Source organism: Talpa europaea (assembly GCF_964194135.1).
Source record: "Talpa europaea genome assembly, chromosome: 14".
NCBI lineage: Eukaryota > Metazoa > Chordata > Mammalia > Eulipotyphla > Talpidae > Talpa > Talpa europaea.
Window position 1 is genome coordinate 53757336 of NC_140082.1, and position 22623 is coordinate 53779958.

Sequence of the window (22623 nt, forward strand, 5' to 3'; positions counted from 1 at the left end):
TATTAATAGTTTTTAACAAATTTGGAATATTTGGTAAAATATTTGGTCATTTCTCAAGTATATTTTCTTTGTCCAAATATTTGTTCCAGCCTCCATTCCTTCCCCAATATCTCCCTAGTGTCATCGTTACACACATTTTGACAATTGATGTTCTCCCAGATAATTGGTTGTTTTTTTCACTTTCTTCTTTTCTCTCAGTATCAAACAATGTATTAGATTGTTGCATCATAAAGTTCAGTAATCTTTACATTTGCATCAACAATTTTCTGCAAATGTCTTCTATTGCATTGTTAAATCACAGAAAGCATCATGTTTATTGCTAGAATGTCAATTGTGCTCATATTTTAATGTGTCCCGTGTCCTATTTAGCATTTTCCACATCTGCTAAACTCAGAACAAGGGAACATTTTCGGGATAATAGTCTTTGTATCTAGATACATGACATCCAGAACATTTCACTGTCAGGATGGGCTCATTGAGGTTTGAATTATTAGGACCAATATATTCCTAAATCTTCACAGAAAATTTTTGATTAATGCAAATATCTGTTCAGTGTCCGTGCTAGATACTAGAGACCCGTATATATGACTTCTTTTTTATTGGTTCTGTAAATTCCCTGGACACATTCAATCCTTGCTCTCCACTTGCTTTTTTACTCCCTTCCGTGGCACCACAACAGTCTAAAGTTTGGACAAATTTTCCTACTAGTGAGCAAAGTGCTCATGACAGGCAACCAATGCCTTACTAGGATCTGTCTCTTCTGACCAGGAAAGAAGCAAATATGACTGTGTGTGCCTGTGTGTGTGCAGGTGTGTGTGTTTGCATATGCTCATGTGTGTGCATGCTGCCTACAAGAAGCTCCCTCTGATGTCTCAGGGAGGTTATTCCTCCTGCCCATCCTCTTCCTCCCTCACCCCTGTGCTCATCTGTAGTTTAGAATCCTTGCTCAACTCCAGAGCTCTCTCTGCAGTTCCTCATGTTCTGCACTCTCAGACTTTCCACCTTGGTCCTCAATCCCCACGATAGTGTTGTCAAGGAAACACCTGGAGCCCCTTCCTGCAGTCCCAAATCCACTCAGGACTCACCTCTGCACAGAATGCCCAATAGCTGGGATGGGGCAAAGGACTTGGCCAGGTCACCTCCTCTTGCCTGTGTCTCATCCTCCTGGGGCTGGAGGAGAGTGTGAACCAGATCGGGACGGGGTTTTTGTCTCACTTCCCCTTGGCCCTGTGTCACTGTGGGCTGAGTATTACTGCTGTCTACTGACTCACAGTAATAGTCAGCCTCATCCTCAGCCTGGGCCCCGCTGATGGTCAGGGTGGCCGTGCTGCCTGAGGTGGAGCCTGAGAATCGCTCAGGGATCCCTGAAGGCCTCTGAACATTATCACCAGCAACACCAATGAGATACACAGGGGCCTGGCCGGGCTTCTGCTGGTGCCAGAAAGCAGCAATGTTTATTCCTTGGCAGGTGATCGTGACCGTCTGTCCCAAGGCCACAGAGACTGCCTGTGGTTGACTCAGCTCAGCAGTGACCACTGAACCTGCAAGAGGAGAGGAGAAGAGAGGTGAGTGTGGGATGAGGGTCATTCCCAGAGGGCACAGCCCCTGCTGCATCCCTTGTGCTGAGCAGAAGTTCAGGCCAGACAGATTCCTGGTTTCTGTGTGGGCTGATTCCTAGGGCCAGCACCTGTGCAGACAATGAGGAGGGGGAGCAGGAGAGGGCTCCAGGCCATGGTGCAGATGTCTCAGGATCAGCTTCTAGGCCTGCAGCTGGGATGGGTGCTCAAGGCCTCTCTTATCCTCGGTGGCATGCAAATCTACTTCCTACCTCCCTGTGGCCTTGCTAGGGGTTCTGAAAATAGACAGAGTTCAGCTCATAGGTGACTGAAGTGCAACCTAGTGCCTGGTCTGTATTGCAGATTCTAAAACCATTGTGTGGCTGTGAGACAGTGCTTCCTGTGCACACAGCACATGCTCACACACACACAACAGCACTCACACACACACACACACACACACACACACACACACTTCCATCTGTACCCTGGACCAAGCCTCTGGTTTGGGACAACCTTCATTACTCCCTCTAGTAGGAAGAGCACGTGTGGGGTCGATTTTGCAGACTACAGGACGGAGCTGTGGGAACAGAGGGTGAGAGGCCCAATTCCATCCCTACACAGGGAACTGGGTCATGTAACCTCAGGCAATAGCTCTTGTTTATATTTGAAGTATCTATGGAAGACAAGGCTGGAATGAAAGTGTAAATAATGGAAGTGTGAATAAGAAAGGAAGATGAATACACTGACTTCATCAAAACTCCAATCTTTTGTTTTATAAAACCTCCTCCACAGTATAAAAGAAACAAGTAGTAAGCAAGAGAAAAGATTCCAAAGATATCTCTGATGACCAGCGAGTGCAGAGAGGATACTAGGAAATGTGATCCCACACAGTGAAGACACAACCACTAAGGGAAGGAGACCTAGTAGAACCAATACATGTGTGAGGAGGATGTAGGACCATGGGAACCAGGAGCAGGAGCTTGCCATGTGTCTTCTGGAAACGCCAATGTGACCTGATTAGGGTGTCCCCATGTGCTGTCAGATAGGCTGAAGTAGTTAATAGGGACCCAAAAGCTTGTGGGGTGAGGAGAAGTGGGGCCTTCACACCTGAGGGATGGTGTGAAATTAACCAAACTCTGGAAAGAGCTTGCAGGTCACTGACGAGGCAAAACCTGTATTTCCCCCTCCTCTGGTCCTGCGTCACATCTCTAGGGTCCCATGGGTGACTTTCCCCTCTTCAGCTGACACAGAAGGAAGGGGTGCACTTATTCCAGAAGGGAAGAGGATTAGAGAGGGTGAGTGAAGTTCACTAGTTCACCTTTGGAGAATTGGGAAGAGCAGGACCTGGGTGGGTTAAGGTCAGAAATATCACTGTTATGGGTGAACCAGAAAGAGCCTGGGCTGAGGAAGGGGAAATCCTGGCAAAGAACCAAGTCTGGGGCCCACAAATGGAGACAGCTTCTCCCTGACAGTTGCTCCCGCTGCCTGAGGGGGCGCAGCTGCATCGTATCATTGGCAGCTCAGGCACCTTGGTGCTGCTCCCACCTCTCTTTGGGGCTGGTCAGTAACCACAGGAGAAAACAGTCCAGACTGGTGGAGCTAGAGTGGTCTTTTCCTGATCTTTGTCCTGGAATTTTCCTGATGATTGCTCAGGTCCTGAGGATGCAGTGCAGACATCTCTTTACTCTCCTGCTCATGTTTTAGTAGTTGATAATAAGATGAAGATATAATAATCTGTCATCAGTGTGGATACCGCCTGACTCATGGAAGATTCCACCACCACTCCGTGATCTCGGTCCCTACACATCCCACAGCTTCTCTGTGGCTTGTCAGCAAAGTGCTTGGAGGAAGAGATGGTTTTTCTTTATAAAATGTGCACAGTTGACATTTGTACAGTATCCGGGGCCCAGGGATAATGCCTCACCTGCAGGAACAGACACAGCAGGTGCAGCCCCACTCAGGGCTCTGAAGAGGCGTTTCCTGGAGCATCGGGAATGAGCCCACCTGACAGTCACCCAAGATGAGAGTGGGAAGGAGTCTTCATACTTTTGTACGATATCATCTGTACACAATGTATTTTTATGGAATAAAATAAGGACTACAATTTATCTCTGGTGAGAAACTTGTTTTTGAGTCACACGCATGTGACTTAAAATGAGTGTGTCTTTTATGTTTACATGGTGTTGTTGAGATGCAGTTCCAACACACATGCACTGCAACAAGTGAACATGCAGAGTCAATGTATTGTGGTGTCCACAGAAATGTGCTAATTAACAATATTTCATCCATTTAACAATATTCCATTGCTAAAAAGCAACCCAGCCCTCATCTCTTGCTCTTGCCACCCTGCACCCCAGTTCTAAAAAAATGCTGTATTTTGCTGTATCTATACCTTTCTCTATTCAGGACTCTGAAACTGATGGAATCATATACTATGAGGTCCTGTGAATGACTCCTTCACTGCACAATGTGTTATAGTTCTTCCATGTTGTGGCACGTGGCAGGACTTCATTCCAGTTTATGGCTGAATATCAGATTATAAGATGACATATCAGGTCTGTTATCCTGTACCCAGGATGGACATTTGATTGTTTGCACTACACGTCTAATAGGCATGATACTGTTGTTGTGGGGAGTCACTCTTCCCTTTCCCATTCATGCAGGTGCACAAGACACATGTCTTCTTATGATGCTATGTCTCCTGCCTGGGCTGAGTACTGATCATTATAGTGAACCCTGACGCCTTTAATCAATGCAGTTACTCCATGGGAGCTTCCTGAGCCGGTTATCGGGGTTTCAGCTGTTGCAGGTGTCTGCATCCCCCTTCCTGCAAGTTCATAGCTGAGTGCAGGTAAAAACATTTTGCTGTGTGGGCTTGAGCTCAGGTGATAACCTCAGCACTGTGAGTTACTACGTCTCTTTTGTGAAGCCCCAGTGTGTGCTTCTTTGTTACTAAAGCCCAAGGAAACAGACATGGTCACTCCAAGATCTCTGCTCTCAGGGCATGAGCAGTCGCTCCTTCCAGAACCCTCTGTCTCTGGCATCACCAGCCCCAAGGATGGACTTGATGCCATGTGCTCTCTCTCCTAAGGGTTTGACCCTCGTCCCAGGAGACTGTCTCCAGTGCCCAAGCAGCAACCCATCCTTGGTACCAGAGACCTTCTGTCCACCTGCTTGCTCCTTCAGGGTTACAGTGGGGAGTGATGTCCATGGTCTCCAGGTTCCTGTCCTGTCCCACAGAACATTCTCCCATTTCAATGGGCATTATCAGCATGACTGTGAAGAGTCATCACATCTTTCTTGGAAACTGCACACAATGCCACTCCCTCAAAATGAGTCTCCACATGATAAATGTGTCAGGAGAGGTGACCTGTGCTGAGGGATAACAGGGGGGACAGGGTTCTGTGAGAATATTAAGTAAAGCATCTCCCACAGAATAGCTTATAAAAGACTTGCCTGGGAATGGGGCTTTGATACAGAACAGAGAGGATAATGTTGTTAAAGAGGTGAGCTCACCTGTCCTCCATACTGCTCAGCAGTCACCGTCCCAGGACAAGAGCTGCCTGTGGTCTCCTACTGCCCCAGCCCCTGTCATAATGTTGACCAGGAGATTGTGTCTAATTTGTACTTGGTCCCTCTGACCTGGACTTGGCTGTGGCAGCTCCCTCACTAATTGGTCACCATCTAACAGGACAGGCAATGGCCTTCATCTGCCTCCCCTGTACTTTCATGTCATCACTTGTACAGTCTGTCTGTGTGCACATAAGGGGACTGTGTCACTTATTCCAAAATATTACCCATAAGCCCTGGATGTGCATGGATGTTGTGTTGTACGAGTGTGTTCGCATATATCCCTACAGTGCTGTGACTACTCTATAATAGAAGGATGGAGGAGACCCCCTACTAGAGGGTCCACTGGTGATCTTGTTTAGGAAAAAAGTAACTAAATCCTCAGTCAGAACAACTGGTCATTTGGGTGGGAGTTGTGGTGGAAGAAGGTCTGTGAGCTCCATGACTCTGCAGTCCTGGGTCAGCAGTCACTACCAGGACTGAACCCTGATGTCCATCAAGGTCCTACTCCTCTCCACCCCTGCCAGACACCAGGACCCACTTCTATCCTGCCCATGTGGGAGTTATCCAGAACCCAGGAATTAGTTGGACTTTTCCCCTCAGGATGTGTCATTGTGGGGACAGGCCCGATCACCTCTGACCAAGCCGACATCAGGCCTAAGGACCGGGGTCACTAAGTCACTATGTCTGCTGGGGAGTATCAGTGAGTCTAGTAATCTGCTTCCCAGCAACTAATTGCAGTTGAGGTGGGTCTCCCACAAGGCTGACACATGGCGGGGTCCAATTTCTCCCACATGAGTGTCCACTCTCCCCCATTCCTATTGCTGGTCTCTCAGTGAGGCATTTTGTCAGTTTCTAGAAAGTCCTGTGGGCAGATGTGGAGTCATTTGATGCACCAACAGCTGAGAATCTATCACATTAGAGACCCCAATATGCCCCCTATTTATCCTGATAAAGACCTACTCACTGGCACCCTGATACCCACCTGTACTCCAGTCTGGAGCCGCCATGGTGCTCAGAACTCTCAGATCACCCTCCCCTGTGATCAAATGTTTTCTGCTGAACCTCAGTCCTGAAAAGTGGTAGGACACTCCCTGCATACAATTCCCTAGAACTCTGAGACTCCAGACTCTTCTCCTACTCAAGTTGTGGGCACAGGGCTGTGACCCTAGGGGACATGGCCATTGACATGCCCATGCAGGGTCAGGAATGAGGGAGCCCACTTAGTAAAAAACAAGATGGCCCTGAACTAGTACCACTGATACCATCCAACGGAAACTGAAGCAAAAAACAGGAGAAAAACAACTCGGCTCCATGAGAAACAACTTTGTTCTGCCTAAACCTGTTTCCTACCCTGCCAAGACAGCTTTCCTGCCTAACCTCTCCTCACCCTATAAGAACAACCCTCCTCCTGACAATGGGCACAACTTCACTGGGTCCGTGAACCATGCCCGGAGGCACAATAAAGTTTCTTCCTGTTAGAAACTGGCCTGGCTCTCCTTCTCTTTACCGTGCCAATCCTTTCAGTCATCATCTGGCATCTGGCAGGGTGTGGATCCTTCCTTGCAGGGAGCCAGCCTCGGCAAACTGGGTGTCATGGGTTCCTGAAGGATGGGACTGTATCGGCGCAATTGAGGAATGAGGCAGACACACTCACAATGTCTTGTGTAAGTATCTCCTGCTGAGGGTCTCACTGGTCTTTATTTATACATTAAGGCAAATGGTGAGATGACATCATCACACGCACGGAAGCAAAGCAGAAACAATCAGTGCATTCTTTTCCCATAGACTTTTGGCTCCTACGTGCTCTCAGCAAGAAGGCAACCTTCAAGGTTAATAGATAAAAAACTAAACCTTACACTAAAACTCATAATTTCAGCCTAGTCAATTACCTAAGACAGCTGATAGCCGTCGGCACACTCTGATCAGCTAAAGCCTAAGCATCAAAAGACTCCTCCAAGTATGTGGCCTGCAGCTGGAGACCAACTGCTTCCTAGTTATCAGCTAACAGAGTTTTCTGCCTAGAAACTTCTTAACACAGTTAACTTCATAGATCATTAAAAAAAAAAAAAACTTTCCGAACAAACTTCTGAAAAAGGGAAAAGAAGGAATTACTATGGTCGTTGTCCTGGGTTACTTGTCAGGCGTGTTCATGTATAACAAATTATTTCCCATTGTCAGGCAGGCCAAATTCACAGTGTTTAATTTTTAAGCAGGTATTTCTTTGTGCCATTTACTTACAGTATTCTTATACATATAAGTTATTGCCCAATGTACTTTTCAAGAAGTTTTTTCTTATATGACCAAGAACAAAAAAACAATGGAAGCTTATAGGTTACAGTTTAATTTTCAGCCCCACGGTGTGGGGTGCAAGGAATCTTCAGCTCCAGGGTGTGAGGCCCTTGGAAATCTTCATCCCCATGGTGTGAGGCCCTTTCTTTTGTTTACCAGCTTCTTAGCTGGTTGGGGCAGCAAAGCCCCTGCACTTCCTGACTCTCCCAGCATCATGATGCAGGTGCAAATGACCTGTCTGTCAGAAAAGCAGTATCAAGTTTGTCTTTCCCATATTTCTTGCAATTTTCCCCTTGTTTGCCAATTTGTCTTCTTGCATTCCAAGGAATACAGTGGGAAAAATCAAGCTGCGCCCACCTGTGTCTGTGTGGACCCTTTCCCCCTCCTCTTTGCAGGCCCTTGCCCATCTGCCCCCCCGCCCTTTTTTTTCCTTTGTGTTACTATCCCTGCACTCTGCCAAAGAGCAGCACGGTTGTTTCTCAGACATGAGTCTGTTGCCTTCTCATTTGGTGATCAGTTAAACCACTTTCCCTTTCCTCAAACTCTGTTTCCATGTATTGGCTGAGGGAACTGAGGCAGCGTTTGGTAGCAATCACCCCGCAGGCCTGAGGGGAGGACACAGATGCTGTGTTGTCAAAGTGACCTCAATGATGACCAGTGTCCTCTCAGTCCTGCTGTCTGGGGAAAAGGTCAGAACCACAGGGTTGAAGGAGAAGAGTAAAATTCTTAGGTCCTGCAGTGAAATGGGGAGTAGCTCACCCTGACCATGCGGGGAAGAGCCCTGGGGGAGGGAGGTTTTGGCCTCACTTCCCCTTTGTGTCACTGAGGCATCACCATATGACCCTGTATTAAAGTCATCACTACAGTGATACTCAGCCTCGTCCTCAGAGTGGATGTTGGAGACGGTCAAGTAGTGGTCAGCCACTGAGACAGAGCCTGAAAAGCAATCAGGAATCCCCTGTTCTTTGCCGTGGCTTCCATCATTCCTAATATAGATCACATTCCGAGGGACCCTCCCTGGCACCTATTGAAACCATGCAAAGGGGAATGTACTGAACTCTCTGCTCAAGGTGCAAGTGAGCTTGGCTGATTCTCCCAGGGGAGGCAGATACAGAAGGCGGCTGGGTCAGCACAGGCATAGCAAAAATACATGGAACAGAAAATGCAATGAAGGACGAATGACAATGGGGAGACACCCCAAAGGACTATGCAGGCTGCAAAATACTGTGAAGGGGAACCCCTGAGTGTCTGGGCTGTTCTGACCTGTGGAGACCATGAGAGGCAAGAGGAAGAAGGACACCCAGGCCTTGGTGGAGCCTTCCAGGAGCTCTGCCCTGAGGCTGCCCAGCTGCACTGGCCTCTCCATGCTTCTGTGTTATTCTCTCTGTCTGTAGTGCAAGTGAGGCGAGGCAGCCAATGCAAATCGCTCTCTAGTCCCCAGCGAGTGTGTCTCTGTCTTGTCCTGGTCCTGAGTCGAAGGGCCTCAAGCAGCTGATTTCCTGCGGTCAGAAGAAGGACCAGGTGTGGGACATTGTGGGAGTTGATTTAATAGCAGAAGTGTCTTCAAAGGGAGCAGCAGTCAGGCCCAGTGCACTTAAGCACAGCCCAGTGTCTGGACTGGTTTGTGGCCCCAAGCCAGGACCACAGCGCCCCCTGGTGCCCAGGATGAATGTCATCCTGCATGTGCTGACAGTCACCAGCATGACTGCTTCTGAGCCTGATGGAGACCAGGCCCTGGGTGAGTGTGACATGGCCCCCTCACCGGACAATCAGAATAATGCTCTGCTCCTGTCTAGTAATTGGGGAAGCAGGGTAAGGGTAAGTGACATTCTCTAAATACCCAAGAAGTAATGGGTAGGCTAGAATTCCCACTCAGAGCCCATAATTCAGGCTCCTGTCCTCCCCTCACAGGACATCATGTTTTCCTCCTTCCCTCATGCCAGGATTACTGGCCCCTGCTGTCAGGACAGCAGCTTCTGTATTCAGGGGTCTGTCCTCCCTGCATCTATGCAGTGAACACTCAGCTGCTCTCGGTGCTGGAATCTGATTACCTGTCAAATGTCTGTGCACAGAGGTGGGGATCCTCATCTGCTCTCTCTGTGATAGGACAAGGGGACCTGAGACCTAGGTCAGGCTCCACGTGTCAGGATCCTTTCCTGGCATTTTAGGATGAGGATCCTTTCCAATGAGGTAAAGGTCTCTGCTTTGGAGAACTGTCAGTTAAGCCCAGGAGCATTTATTTCTAAGGTATAGCTTGTGATGTGTGTACTTTCCCCTAAAGTCCTGAAGAAATATATTGGTTCTCAGGCTCCTGCTGTTGAAAATGTACAATGCAATTCACTGGCACAAGCTGAGACGCTGCACCTGGACCCCCTGAGAGGCTCCTGTGCCCCTGGGCATAGACACCCCTGATGTGCTGCCCCTCCCAGTTGTGTGTAAAGAGGTGACTGAGACTGGACAGGGCCACAGACCTCAGGCCTGTCCATCCTGTTGCTAGCTTAACACACCACAAAGGCCTTCACCTGATGATTTCTGCCCTGTAGGTGCCCCTCAGAGTCTCCGGGACCTGCTGGCTCCTCTGGGCCAGTCCTCAACCTTCCATTCTGGTTTCAGTACAGCATGTGCCTAGTTATTAGCACCATCCTGGGAGAACAGACTTCCCTAAACAACCTGCGCCTGGGAACTTGGCAAAGAACTCTCTATGAAGAAGGACAACTCAGATGCTCACAGTGCTGGAATCTGATTCACTGTCAAATATGAGTCTGTCTGTGCACAGGGATGGGGACACTCCTCTGCTCCCTCTGTGGCTGAAAACACAGATGATGTAGGATGGGACAAGGGGACCTGAGACCTTGGCTGAGATCTGCTTGTCAGGTCCTTTCCAGATATTTTAGGATAAGGATCCTTCCCAAGGAGTTCAAGGCCCTAGCTTTTGGAGAACTGTCAAGTAGGCACAGGAGCATTTCTTTCTAAGGTATAGCCTGTGATGTGTGCAATTTCCCCTAATGTCCTGAACAAATGTATTTGTCCTCAGGCTCCTGCTCCTGAAAATGTACAATGTCACTCACTGACACATGCTGAGATGCTGCACCTGGACCCCCTGAGAGGCCCCTGTGCCCCTGGGCACAGACACCCCTGGCACAATGCCCTTCCCAGTTGTGTGTAAAGAGGTGATTGAGACTGGACAGGGCCATGGGCCTCAGGCCCGTCCATCTTGCTCCCAGCCGAGCACCCCACACAGCCCCTTCCCTGAAGGCTCCACACCTCCATGTACCCCTCAGAGTGTCCCAGGGGCTGCTGGCTCCTCGGGACCAATCGTCACACCTTCCCTTCTCGGTTTCTGTGCAGTGTGTAGCCGATTGTTAGCATCATCCTGGGAAAATGGACTTTCATAAAAGACGTGAGCTTGGAAACGTGGCTAAGATCTCTCTATGGAGAAGGACAAGTCATCCAACTTCAGTGACATTTCCTGATGATCACCCAACACCTAGATCAATTCCAAAATAGTTTTTCATGAGGTTTACAGATTTACCTTCTCTCTGTAACAGATTTTGAACCACAATAGAAGTAATGCTCATGAACTCTTGTCATTCCTTTCACTGATGCAGAATACAAGTGTCGGGGGCCGACACCCATGTTGAAATGTGTCATTGTACTGAATGTCTTGTCTTTGAGCAGGGATCAGCGTGGACACGTGTTACAACATCCCCTCATTGGGGGAGTGGAGCTGTCCTTCCCCACATGAGCCCTGCTTCATGGGACCCGCCACTCCCCTGGCGCCTGTGAGAGCAGCTGCAGGGACAGATGCTCAGGGTTTTTCTCATTTAGAAGCTTCACCATTTTCTGCTCTGTCTCTTATTCGTATTGCTGTCATGAGGATTCTGTTCTCGTGTTTGTCTCTGTGCAGATGAGTCTTTCTGGGTCTCCACTGGGGAGTCTCTCCCTAAACTGTTCCTTCTGGTGTGGGTAGAGCTGTGTTCCTCTTTTCCCTTTTAGCTCTTGGTTTGCTAAATACCAAACCCTGTTATTAATAGTTTTTACAAATTTGGAATATTTGATAAAATATTTGGTCATTTTTCAAATACATTTTCTTTTTCAAATATTTCTTCTAGCCACCATTCCTTCCCCGATTTCTCCCTAGTGTCATCATTTACACGCATGTGGACCCTTCATGTTCTCCTGTTCCTCAGATAACTGGTAGTTTTCTCACTTTTTTCCTTTCTCTGAGTATCAAACAACAATTTATGCTGTTACGTCATAAAGTTCAGTAATCATTACATTTGCATCAAGTAATTTTTTCTGCCAGTGTCTTCCATTGTATTGTTACATCACCGAAAGTATCATGTTTATTGCTAGAATGTCAATTGTGCTCATATTTAAATGTGTCTCGTGTCTTATTTAGCAAGTTCCCTCAACTGCTGCTCTCACAACAAGGGAACATTTTCATATAAAAGTCTCTGTATCTAGATACATGACATCCAGAAAATTTCAGTGTCAGAATGGGCTCATTGAGGTTTGTATCATTAGGACTAATATATTCCTAAACCTTCACAGAAAATTTTTGATAAATGCAAAAATGTGTGCAGTGTCCTGTGCTAGATACCGGAGACCTGTATATATGACTTCATTTTTTATTGCTTCTGTAAATTCCCTGGACACATTCAATCCTTGCTCTCACCTTGCTTTTTTACTCTCTTCCAAGGCACCAGATCAGCCTAAAGTTTGGACAAAGTTTCCTACTAGTGAGCAAAGTGCTCCTGACAGGCAACCAATGCCTTACTAGGATCTGTCTCTTCTGACCAGGGAACAAGCAAATATGACCTTGTGTACCTGTGTGTGTGCATGTGCATGTGCTTGTGTGTGTGTGTGTGTGTGCTCCATACAAGAATCTCCCTGATGTCTCAGGGAGGTTATTCCTCCTGCCCATCCTCTTCCTCCCTCACCCCTGTGCTCATCTGTGCTTTAGAATCTTTGACAACCCCAGAGCTGTCTCTGCAGTTCCTCGAGCTCTGCCCTCTCACTCTTTCCACCTTGGTCCTCCATCTCCACCACTACTGTGGTCAAGGAAACACAACAGAGCCCATCCCTGCAGTCCTAAATCCATTCGGGACTTACATCTGCAAAGAATGTCCGAGAAGTGGTGGAGGGGCAAAAGAGCTGGGGCTTGGGTCAGGACGCTCTTGCCTGTGTCTCCATCCTCCTGGGCTGGAGGAGAGAGTGACCCAGATGGGGACGGGGTTATGTCTCACTTCCCCATGGGCTCATGTCACTGTGGAGCATTATAACTGCTGTCTGCTGACAGGCAGTAATAGTCAGCCTCATCCTCAGCCTGGGCCCCGCTGATGGTCAGGGTGGCCGTGCTGCCTGAGGTGGAGCCTGAGAATCGCTCAGGGATCCCTGAAGGCCTCTGAACATTATCACCACTAACACCAATGAGCAACGCAGGGGCCTGGCCAGGCTTTTGCCGGAGCCACATAGCAACAGTGTTTATTCCTTGGCAGGTGATCGTGGCCGTCTGTCCCAAGGCCACAGAGACTGACTGTGGTTGACTCAGCTCAGCAGTGACCACTGAACCTGCAAGAGGAGAAGAGAAGAGAGGTGAGTGTGAGGATGAGGGTCATTTCCAGAGGGCACAGCCCCTGCTGCATCCCCTGTGCTGAGCTGAAGATCAGGTGATATAGATTCCTGGTTTCTGTGTGGGCTGATTCCTGGGGGCCATCACCTGTGCAGATAATGAGGAGGGGGAGCAGGAGAGGGCTCCAGGCCATGGTGGAGATGTCACAGGATCAGCTTCTAAGCCTGCAGCTGGGATGGGTGCTCAGGGCCTCTCTTATCCTCGGGTGGCATGCAAATCTACTTCCTACCTCCCTGTGGCCTTGCTAGGGTCTCTGAAGAAGAGACAGAGCTCACCCCATAGAAGACTGTGAAATGCAACCTAGTGCCTGGTCTGTACTAGAGATTCTAAGACCTGTGTGTGGCATGTGAGACAGTGCTTCCTGTGCACACAGCACAGGCTCACACACACAGACACACACACACATACACTTCCATCTGTAACATGGACCATGCCTCTGGTTTGGGACAACCTTCATTACTCTCTCTAGTGAGAAGAACACATGTGGGTGGAGTTTGCAGACTCCAGGAGGGAGTGGTGAAGATAGAGGGTGAAGATAGAGTGGTGAAGATAGAGAGACATAATACCATCTCCACAAAGGGAACTGGGCCATGTAACTTAAGGCAATAGCTCTTGTTTATGTTCAAAGAACCTGCAGGAGACATGGCTGGAATGAATGTTAAGTAATGGTTCTTTGATGGTACCACAAGCGTGATATATGGAAGGAAGATGAATACACTGACCTCACCAAAACTCTTATCTTTTTATTTATAAAACCTCCTCCACAGGATAAAAGAAACAAGTAACAGGCAAGAGAACAGATTACAAAGACAAATCCAATGACCAGCGAGTGCAGAGAGGATGCTAGGAAATGTGATCACACACAGTGAAGACACAACCACTGAGGACAGGAGACTGAGCGGGACCAACACATGTGTGAGGAGGATGTAGGATGGCGGGAACAGGGGCAGGAGCTTGTCATGCGTCTTCTGGAAATGCCAATGTAATCTGATGAGAGGGTGTCTCCATGTGCGGTCAGATAGGCAAAGTCGAAAATGGGGACCCCAAATGCTAGCAGGGTGAGGAGAAGGGGGCTCTCATGCCTGAGTGATGGTATAAATTAACCACAACTCTGGAAAGAGCTTGCAGGCCGCTGAAAGAGCAAAACCTGCAGTTCCCCCACTTCTGGTCCTGGTCACATCTCTAAGGTCCCATGGGTGACTTTCCCCACTTCAGCTGACACAGAAGGAAGGGGTGCACTTATTCCAGAAGGGAAAAGGACTAGAGAGGGTGAGTGAAGTTCTCACGTTCACCTTTGGAAAATTGGGAAGAGCAGGCCCTGGAATGGCCAACGTCAGAAATAACACTGTTCTGGGTGAACCAGAAAGAGCCTGGGCTGATGGAGGGGAAATCCTGGCAAAGGGCCAAGTCTGGGGTCCACAAATGGAGACAGCTTCTCCCTGACAGCTGCTCCCGCTGCCTGAGGGGGCGCTGCTGCTCCAGGTCTGGGGCAGCTCAGGCACATGGGCGCTGCTCCCACCTCTCTTTGGGGCTGGTCAGTAACCCCAGGAGAAAACAGTCCAGACTGATGGAGCTAGAGTGGTCTCTTCATGATCTTTGTCTGGAATTTCCCTGATGATTGCTCAGGTCCTGGGGATGCAGTGCAGACAAGCTCTTCAATCTCCTGCTCATGCTTTAGTAGTTGATAAGAGATGAAGATGTAATAATCTGTCATCAGTGTGGATGCCACTTGGAGTCATGGAAGATTCCACCGCCCCTCCGTGATCTCGGTCCTTACAAATCCCACAGCAGCTCTGGAGCTTGTCAGCACAGTGCTTGGAGGAAGACCTGACTTTTCTTTATAAAGACTTGCACAGCTGACATTTGTACATTATCCGGGGGACCGGAGAGGACCCATCTTCTACATGAAGAGACGCAGCTGGTGCGACTCCACACAGGGCTCGAAGAGGCGTTTCTTTGAGTGTCGGGGAAGGTCCCACCTGACTCTCACCCAAGATCACAGCCGGGAGGTAGTCTTCACACTTTCATACAACATCATCTGCACACAATGTGTTTTTATGGAATAAAATAAGTACTGTAATTTACCTCTCTGTTGAGAAACTTGTTTTTCAGTTACATGCATATGACTGAAAATGAGTGTGCCTTTTTGTGATTCCATCACGTTGTTGAGACGTAATTCCAACACACATGTACTGCAGCAAGTGCTCACATAAATTCAATGTATTGTGGTGTCCACCGAAATGTGCTAATTAACAATATTTCAGCCAATTAATGATATTTCATTACTAAAAAGCACCCCACCCCTCATCTCTTGCTCTTGCCACCAAGCATCTCAGTTCTAAAAAAAACTGCTGTATTAGGGTCTCCCCTGGTGGCGCAGTGGTTGAGCGCTGGACTACGAAGCAGCCCACAGCCTCTGCAGTGCCAGTTCGACCCCCGGCCACCAGCAATGGTCCCACATGGCTTGCAGATCTCTCGTCCCGCGCGCACTGCTCCCCTCAGCAGTGTATTTCGTCACTCTGCCTGCTCTGTTCCCCACTCTGGCTCTGGTAAATTCTCTCACCCTCCAGCACTTCTTACTGTACCTAGTGCTTATATAAATAGATAAATCTTTTTTTTTTTTAAATGCTCTATTTTGCCCTATCTGTACATTTCTCCATTCAGGATTCTGAAAGGAATAGGATCATATACTATGTGGTCCTGTGAGTGACTCCTTCACTGCACAATGTGTTCTAGGTTCTTCCATGTAGTGGTATGTGGCAGGACTTCATTCCAGTTTATGGCTGAATATCAGACTACATTATGAACATACCGGATCTGTTATCCTTTACCCAGGATGGACATTTGATTGTCTGCACCACATGTGTAACAGGCATGATAGTGTTGTTGTGGGGAGTCACCCTTCCCTTTCCCATTCATGCAGGTGCACAGGACACATGTCTTCTTACGATGCTAAGTCTCCACTCTGAGCTGAGTACTGATCATTATAGCGAATCCTGCCACCTTTCATCAGTGCAGACACTCCAAGGGAGCTCCCGGGGCTGGTTATCTTGGGGTTTCAACTGTTGCAGGTGTCTGCATCCCCCTTCCTGCAAGATCATAGCTGAGTGTGGGCTTGAGCTCAGGTGATAACCTCAGTGCTGTCAGTTACTACATCTCCTTGTGAACACCCAGTGTGTGCTTCTCTGTTATTAAAGCTCAAGGAAACTGACATGGTCACTCCAAGATCTCTGCTCTCAGGGCATAAGCAGTCACTCCTTTAGGAACCCTCCGTCTCTGGCATCACCAGCCCAGGGGCTGAACCTGCTGCCATGTCTTCCCTCCCCTAAGATTTTGACCCTCCTCCCAGGAGACTGTCTCCAGCTCCCAGGAAGCAAATTGTCCTTTAGGGTCCGGAAGTCCTCTGTCTCCCTGCCTGCTCCTTTTGGAGTCACAGGGGGAGTGATGCCCAGGGTCTCCAGGTTCCTGTCCAATCCCACAGAACATTCCCCCATTTTCATGGGCATTATAAGCATGCTGGTGAAGAGTCATCACTACTTTCTTGGGAACTGCACAGAACGTCACTCCCTCAAAATGAGTCTCCACATGATAAATGTGTCAGGAGAGGTGACCTTGCTGAGGGATAGCAGGGGGACAGGTTTCTGTGAGAATATTAAGTAAAGCATCTCCCTCACAATGGCTGATAAAAGGCCTGCCTGGGAATGGGACTTTGAAACAGAACAGAGAGGATAATTTTGAGTTAAAGAGGTGAGCTACCCTCTCCTTTGCACTGCTCAGCAGTTACCTTCCCAGGACAAGAGCTGCCTGTGGTCTTCTACTGTTCATGCCCCTGTCATCACCTTGACCATGAGAATTATGTTTATTTGCACTTGGTTGGTCTGACCTGGACTTGGCTGTGGCAGCTCCCTCACTAATTGGTCACCATCTAACTGGACAGGCAATGACCTTCATCTGCCTCCCCTGTATATTCATGTCATCACTTCTACAGTCTGTCTGTCTGCACACAAGGATACTGTGTCACTTTATTCCAAAATATAACCATAACCCCTAGGTGTGCGTAGATGCTGTGTTGTAGGAGGGTGTAGACATATGTCCCTGCAGTGCTGAGACCCCTGCCCTACAATGGAAGGATGGAGGAGACCCCTTACTAGAGGGTCCATTGGTGATCTTGTTTAGGACAGTCACTAAATCCTTAGTCAGAACAACTGGTCATTGGGGTGATGAGGGTGAAAGAGTATCTGTGAGCCCTATGACTCTGCAGTCCTGGGTCAGCAGTCACTGCCAGGACTGAACCCTGATGTCCATCAAGGTCCTGCTCCTCTGCATCCCCTGCACCCCTCCACAGACACCAGCCCCCACTTCTATGCTGCCCATGTAGGGGTCATTCAGACCCCAAGGAATCAGCTGGAACTTCCCCCTCATGATGTGTTATTGTGGGGCCAGGCCCGATCACCTCTGACCAAGCCCACATCAGGCCTAAACATCAGGGTCACTTAGTCACTGTATCTGCTGTGGAGAATCTGAGTCCAGTAATCTGCTCCCCACCAACCAGCTGAGATGAGGTGGGTCCCCCACAAGGCTGACATATGGTGGCATCCAATTTCTCCCAATCAGTGTCTACACTCACCCATCCCAGTGAGGTGTCCTGGTCAGTTTCTCAAAATTCCTGTGGGCAGATGAAGAGTCATTTGATGCACCAACAGCTTAGAATTTACCATATTAGAGACCCCAATGTGCCCCCTATTTGTCCTGATGAAGACCTCCTCACAGGCACCTCGATACCCAACTGGACCCCAGTCTGGAACCTCCATGGGACAGAACACTCCGTCCAGCCTCTCCTGGGATCAAATGTTTTCTGCTGAACATCATTACTGAAAAGTGGTAGGACACTCCCTGAAGACAATTCCCTGGAACTCTGAGACTCCAGACTCGTCTCCTACTCAAGCTGTGGGCACAGGGCTGTGACCCTTGGGGACATGGTCATCACCTGGCATCTCTCAGGATTTGGATCCTTGCAGAGTCTCCCAGCATCATGATGCAGGTATAAATGACCGGTTTCTCAGATAAGTGTGAACAAGTTGGTCCTCCACATTTCTTTCAATTTTCTCCTTGTTTGACAATTTGTCTTCTTGCATTCCAAGGAATACAGCAGGTAAAAAAGGAAGCTGCACCCACCTGTCTCTGTGCCGACCCCTTCCCCCTCCCCTTTGCAGACCCTTGCCCATCTCCCCTTTTTTTTTCCCTTTGTAGAAATATCCCTGCACTCTGCCAAAGAGCAGGGCCATTGTCTCTCAGTCATGAGTCTGCTGCCTTCTCATTTGGTGATCAATTAAAATGCTTTCCCTTTCCTGAAACTCTGTTTCCATTTAATGGCTGAGGGACAAGAGGCAGCGTCCAGTATCAATCACCCCACAGACCTGAGGGAGGACACAGTCGCTGTGTTGTCAAAGTGACCTCAATGATGACCTGTGTCCTCTTGGTCCTGCTGTCTGGGGAGAAGGTCAGATCCACAGGATTGAAGGAGAAATGTAAAATTCTCAGGGCCCTGCCGTGAAATGAGGTGTAGCTCACCCTGACCCTGTGGGGAAGAGCCCTGGGGAAGGGAGGTTTTGGCCTCACTTCCCCTTTGTGTCACTGTGGCATCACCATATGGCTCTGTAATAAAGTCCGCACTACAGTGATATTCAGCCTCGTCCTCACACTGGATGTTGGACATGGTCAAGTAGGGTCAGCCCCTGAGCTGAGCCTGAGAAGGGATGAGGAATCCCCTCTCCTTTGCTGTGGCCTCCATCATTCCTAAGATACATCACATTACCTGGGACCCTCCCTGGCAGCTGTTGATACCATGCAATGGGGAAGGTACTGAACTTTTTTTCAGGGTGCAGGTGAGCTTGGCTGAGGGCCCTGGGAGGGAGATGCAAAAGGGGGCTGGGTCAGCACAGGCATAGCACAGAGACCTGGAAGAGAAAATGCAAGAACCACGCTGAATGACATGGGGAGACAGCCCTAAGGACTGTGCAGGCTGGGAAATACTGTGAAAAGGCACCCCAGAGTGTCTGGGCTGCATTAATCTGTGGCAGGAGGTGGAAGGACACCCAGGCCTTGGTGGAGGCTTCCAGGAGCTCTGCCCTGAGGCTGCCCAGCTGCACTGGCCTTTCCAGGCCCCAGTCTTATCCTCCCTGCCAACAGCTCCAGGAGGCGGGGCAGCCAATGCAAATCACTCTCCAGTCCCCAGGGTGTGTGTCTTAGTCTTGTCTGAGCCCTGAGCCTAAGGGCTTCATGCTGGTGATTTCCTGAAGGAAGAAGGAACAGGTGTGGGTTTCGTTGGGGAGTTGGTTTTACAGCAGAAGTGTCTTCAAAGGGAGCATCAGTCATGCTCAGTGCACTTGAGCACAGCCCATTGTCTGGACTAATTAGGTCTCCAAATCAGGCTCACAGCGACCCCTGGTGCCCAGGATGAATGTCATCCTGCATGTGCTGACAGTCACCAGCATGACTGCTTCTGAGCCTGATGGAGACCAGGCCCTGAATGAGTGTGACATGGGCCCCTCACCAGACACTCAGAATAACCCACTTCAGCCTCTGCCCCCTTCTGCCTAATGAGGAAACAGGGAGAGGGTAAGTGATATTCTCTGAATACCCAAGAAGTAACTGGTAGGCTAGAATTCCCACCTCAGAGCCCATTATTCACCCTCCTGCCTCCCCTCAACGGGCATCCTGTTTTCCTCCTTCCCTCATCCCAGGCCTCCGGGCCCCTCCGTCAGGACCTAGTTTCTGTATTCAAGAGTCTGTCCACCCTGTGTCTATGCAGTGAACACTCACAGTGCTGGAATATGATTTCCTGTCAATTGTGAGTCTGTCTGTGCACAGAGGTAGGGAACCTTGTCTGTTCCCTCTGTGGCAGAAAATACAGATTCTGTGGGACAGGACAGCCAAGTTTCTGAGACCTCAGCTAGTCTCCGTGTGTCAGGCTCCTTTCCTGATATTTTAGGATAAGGATCCTTCCCAAGGATGTCAAGGCCTTGGCTTTTGGAGAACTATCAGGAAGACACAGGAGCATTTGTTCTAAGGTATAACCCTGTGATGTGTGCACTTTCCCCTAATGTCCTGAACAAATGTATTTGATCTCAGGCTCCTGCTGCTGAAAATGTACAATATGACACACTGACACATGCTGAGACCCTGCACCTGGACCCCCTGAGAGGCCCCTGTGCCCCTGGGTATAGACTCTCCTGATGAACTGCCTCCCCCAGTTGTGTGTATAGAGGTGACTGAGACTGGACAGGGCCACGGGCCTCAGGCCCACCCATCCTGCTCCCAGCTGAGCACCCCACACATTGCCTCCCCTGACACCTGCTCCCCTCCATGTGTCCCTAGAGTCTCCCAGGGTCTGCTGGCTCCCCAGGGCCAGGCATCACCTGTCTCTTCTGGGTCTCAGTGTAGCGTGATGCCAGACATTAGCACCATCCTGGGAGACCGGACTTTCCTGGCGTGACCAGAGCTTGGGAATTCGACTAAGATCTCTCTATGGAGAATGACAAGTCATCAGACTTCAGAAACATTTCCTGATGATGAGCCACACCTAGATCAAATACAAAATCGGCTCTGCAGTACGAATTACTCCCTAGCCTGCCAAGAAGCAATACACACGGAGCGGCAGACCTCTTCTATCTTGCCCGCTGCTCCCCTCAGCAGTGTATTTCAGTCAGTCTGCATGTTCTGTTTCCCTCTCTGTCTGGTGAATCCTCTCACCCTCCACATTTCTGGCCTGTACCCCAGCTCCTGTCTGCATAAATAAATAAACTTTTAAAAAATTACAAAATATTTTTTTATGAGATTTACGGATTGACCTTCTCTCTGAAAGAGATTCTGCGCCACAATAAAAATAATTCTCAAGAACACTTGTCATTCCTTTCACTGATGCAGAATACAAGTGTTGGATGCTGACACCATGTTGAAATGTGTCATAATTGTACTGAATGTCTTGTCTTTGAGCAAGGATCAGCGTGGACACGGGTTACAAAATTCCCTCATTGCTGGAGCCTCAGTACCCGAATGTGCGTGGGGAGTGGAGCTGTCCTTCCCCACATGAGCTCTGCTTCATTGGACCTGCCACTCACCCTGGCACCTATGAGAGCAGCTGCAGGGGCAAATACTCAGGGTTTCTCTCATTTAGAAGCTTCCACATTTTTTCTGCTCTGTCTCGTGCTGCATCGCTGTCGTGAGGATTCTGTTCTCGTGTTTGTCCCTTAGCAGATGAGTCTTTCCAGGTCTCCACTGGGGAGTCTCTCCTTAAACTGTTCCTTCCAGCGTGATCAATGCAAAAAGATGTGCAGTGTCCCTTGCAAGACACTGGAGACCTGTATATATGACTTTTTTTTTTAGTTCTGTAAATTCCCTGGACACATTCAATCCTTGCTCTCCACTTGCTTTTTTACTCCCTTCCAAGGCACCAGATCAGCCTAAAGTTTGGACAAATTTCCCTACTAGAGAGCAAAGTGCTCCTGACAGGCAACCAATGCCTTACTAGGATCTGTCTCTTCTGACCAGGAAAGAAGCAAATATGACTGTGTGCCTATGTCTGTGCAGGTGTGTGTGTGTGTGCATGTGCTCCTGTGTGTGTATTCCATACAAGAAGCTCCCTCTGATGTCTCAGGGAGGATTTTCCTCCTGCCCATCCTCTTCCTCCCTCACCCCTGTGCTCATCTGTGCTTTACAATCTTTGCTCAACTCCAGAGCTGTCTCTTCAGTTCCTCGTGCTCTGCACTCTCAGACTTTCCACTGGGTCCTCAATCCCCACAACTCTGTGGTCAAGGAAACACATGGAGCCCCTTTCTGCAGTCCCAAATCCTCTCAGGACTCACATCTGCAGAGAACACCCGAGAGCTAGGGTGGGGCAAAGGACTTGGACCCGGGTCACCTCCTCTTACCTGTGTCTCATCCTCCTGGGGCTGGAGGAGAGTGTGACCCAGATGGGGACGGGGTTTTTGTCTCACTTCCTCTTGGCCCTGTGTCACTGTGGGATGAGTATTACTGCTGTCTACTGACTCACAGTAATAGTCAGCCTCATCCTCAGCCTGGGCCCCGCTGATGGTCAGGGTGGCCGTGCTGCCTGAGGTGGAGCCTGAGAATCGCTCAGGGATCCCTGAAGGCCTCTGAACATTATCACCAGCAACACCAATGAGCAACGCAGGGGCCTGGCCAGGCTTTTGCCGGAGCCACAAAGCAACAGTGTTTATTCCTTGGCAGGTGATCGTGGCCGTCTGTCCCAAGGCCACAGAGACTGACTGTGGTTGTCTCAGCTCAGCAGTGACCACTGAACCTGCAAGAGGAGAGGAGAAGAGAGGTGAGTGTGAGGATGAGGGTCATTCCCAGAGGGCACAGCCCCTGCTGCATCCCCTGTGCTGAGCTGAAGTTCAGGCCAGACAGATTCCTGGTTTCTGTGTGTGTTGATCCCTAGGGCCAGCACCTGTGCAGATAATGAGGAGGGGGAGCAGGAGAGGGCTCCAGGCCATGGTGCAGATGTCTCAGGATCAGCTTCTAAGCCTGAAGCTGGGAGGGGTGCTC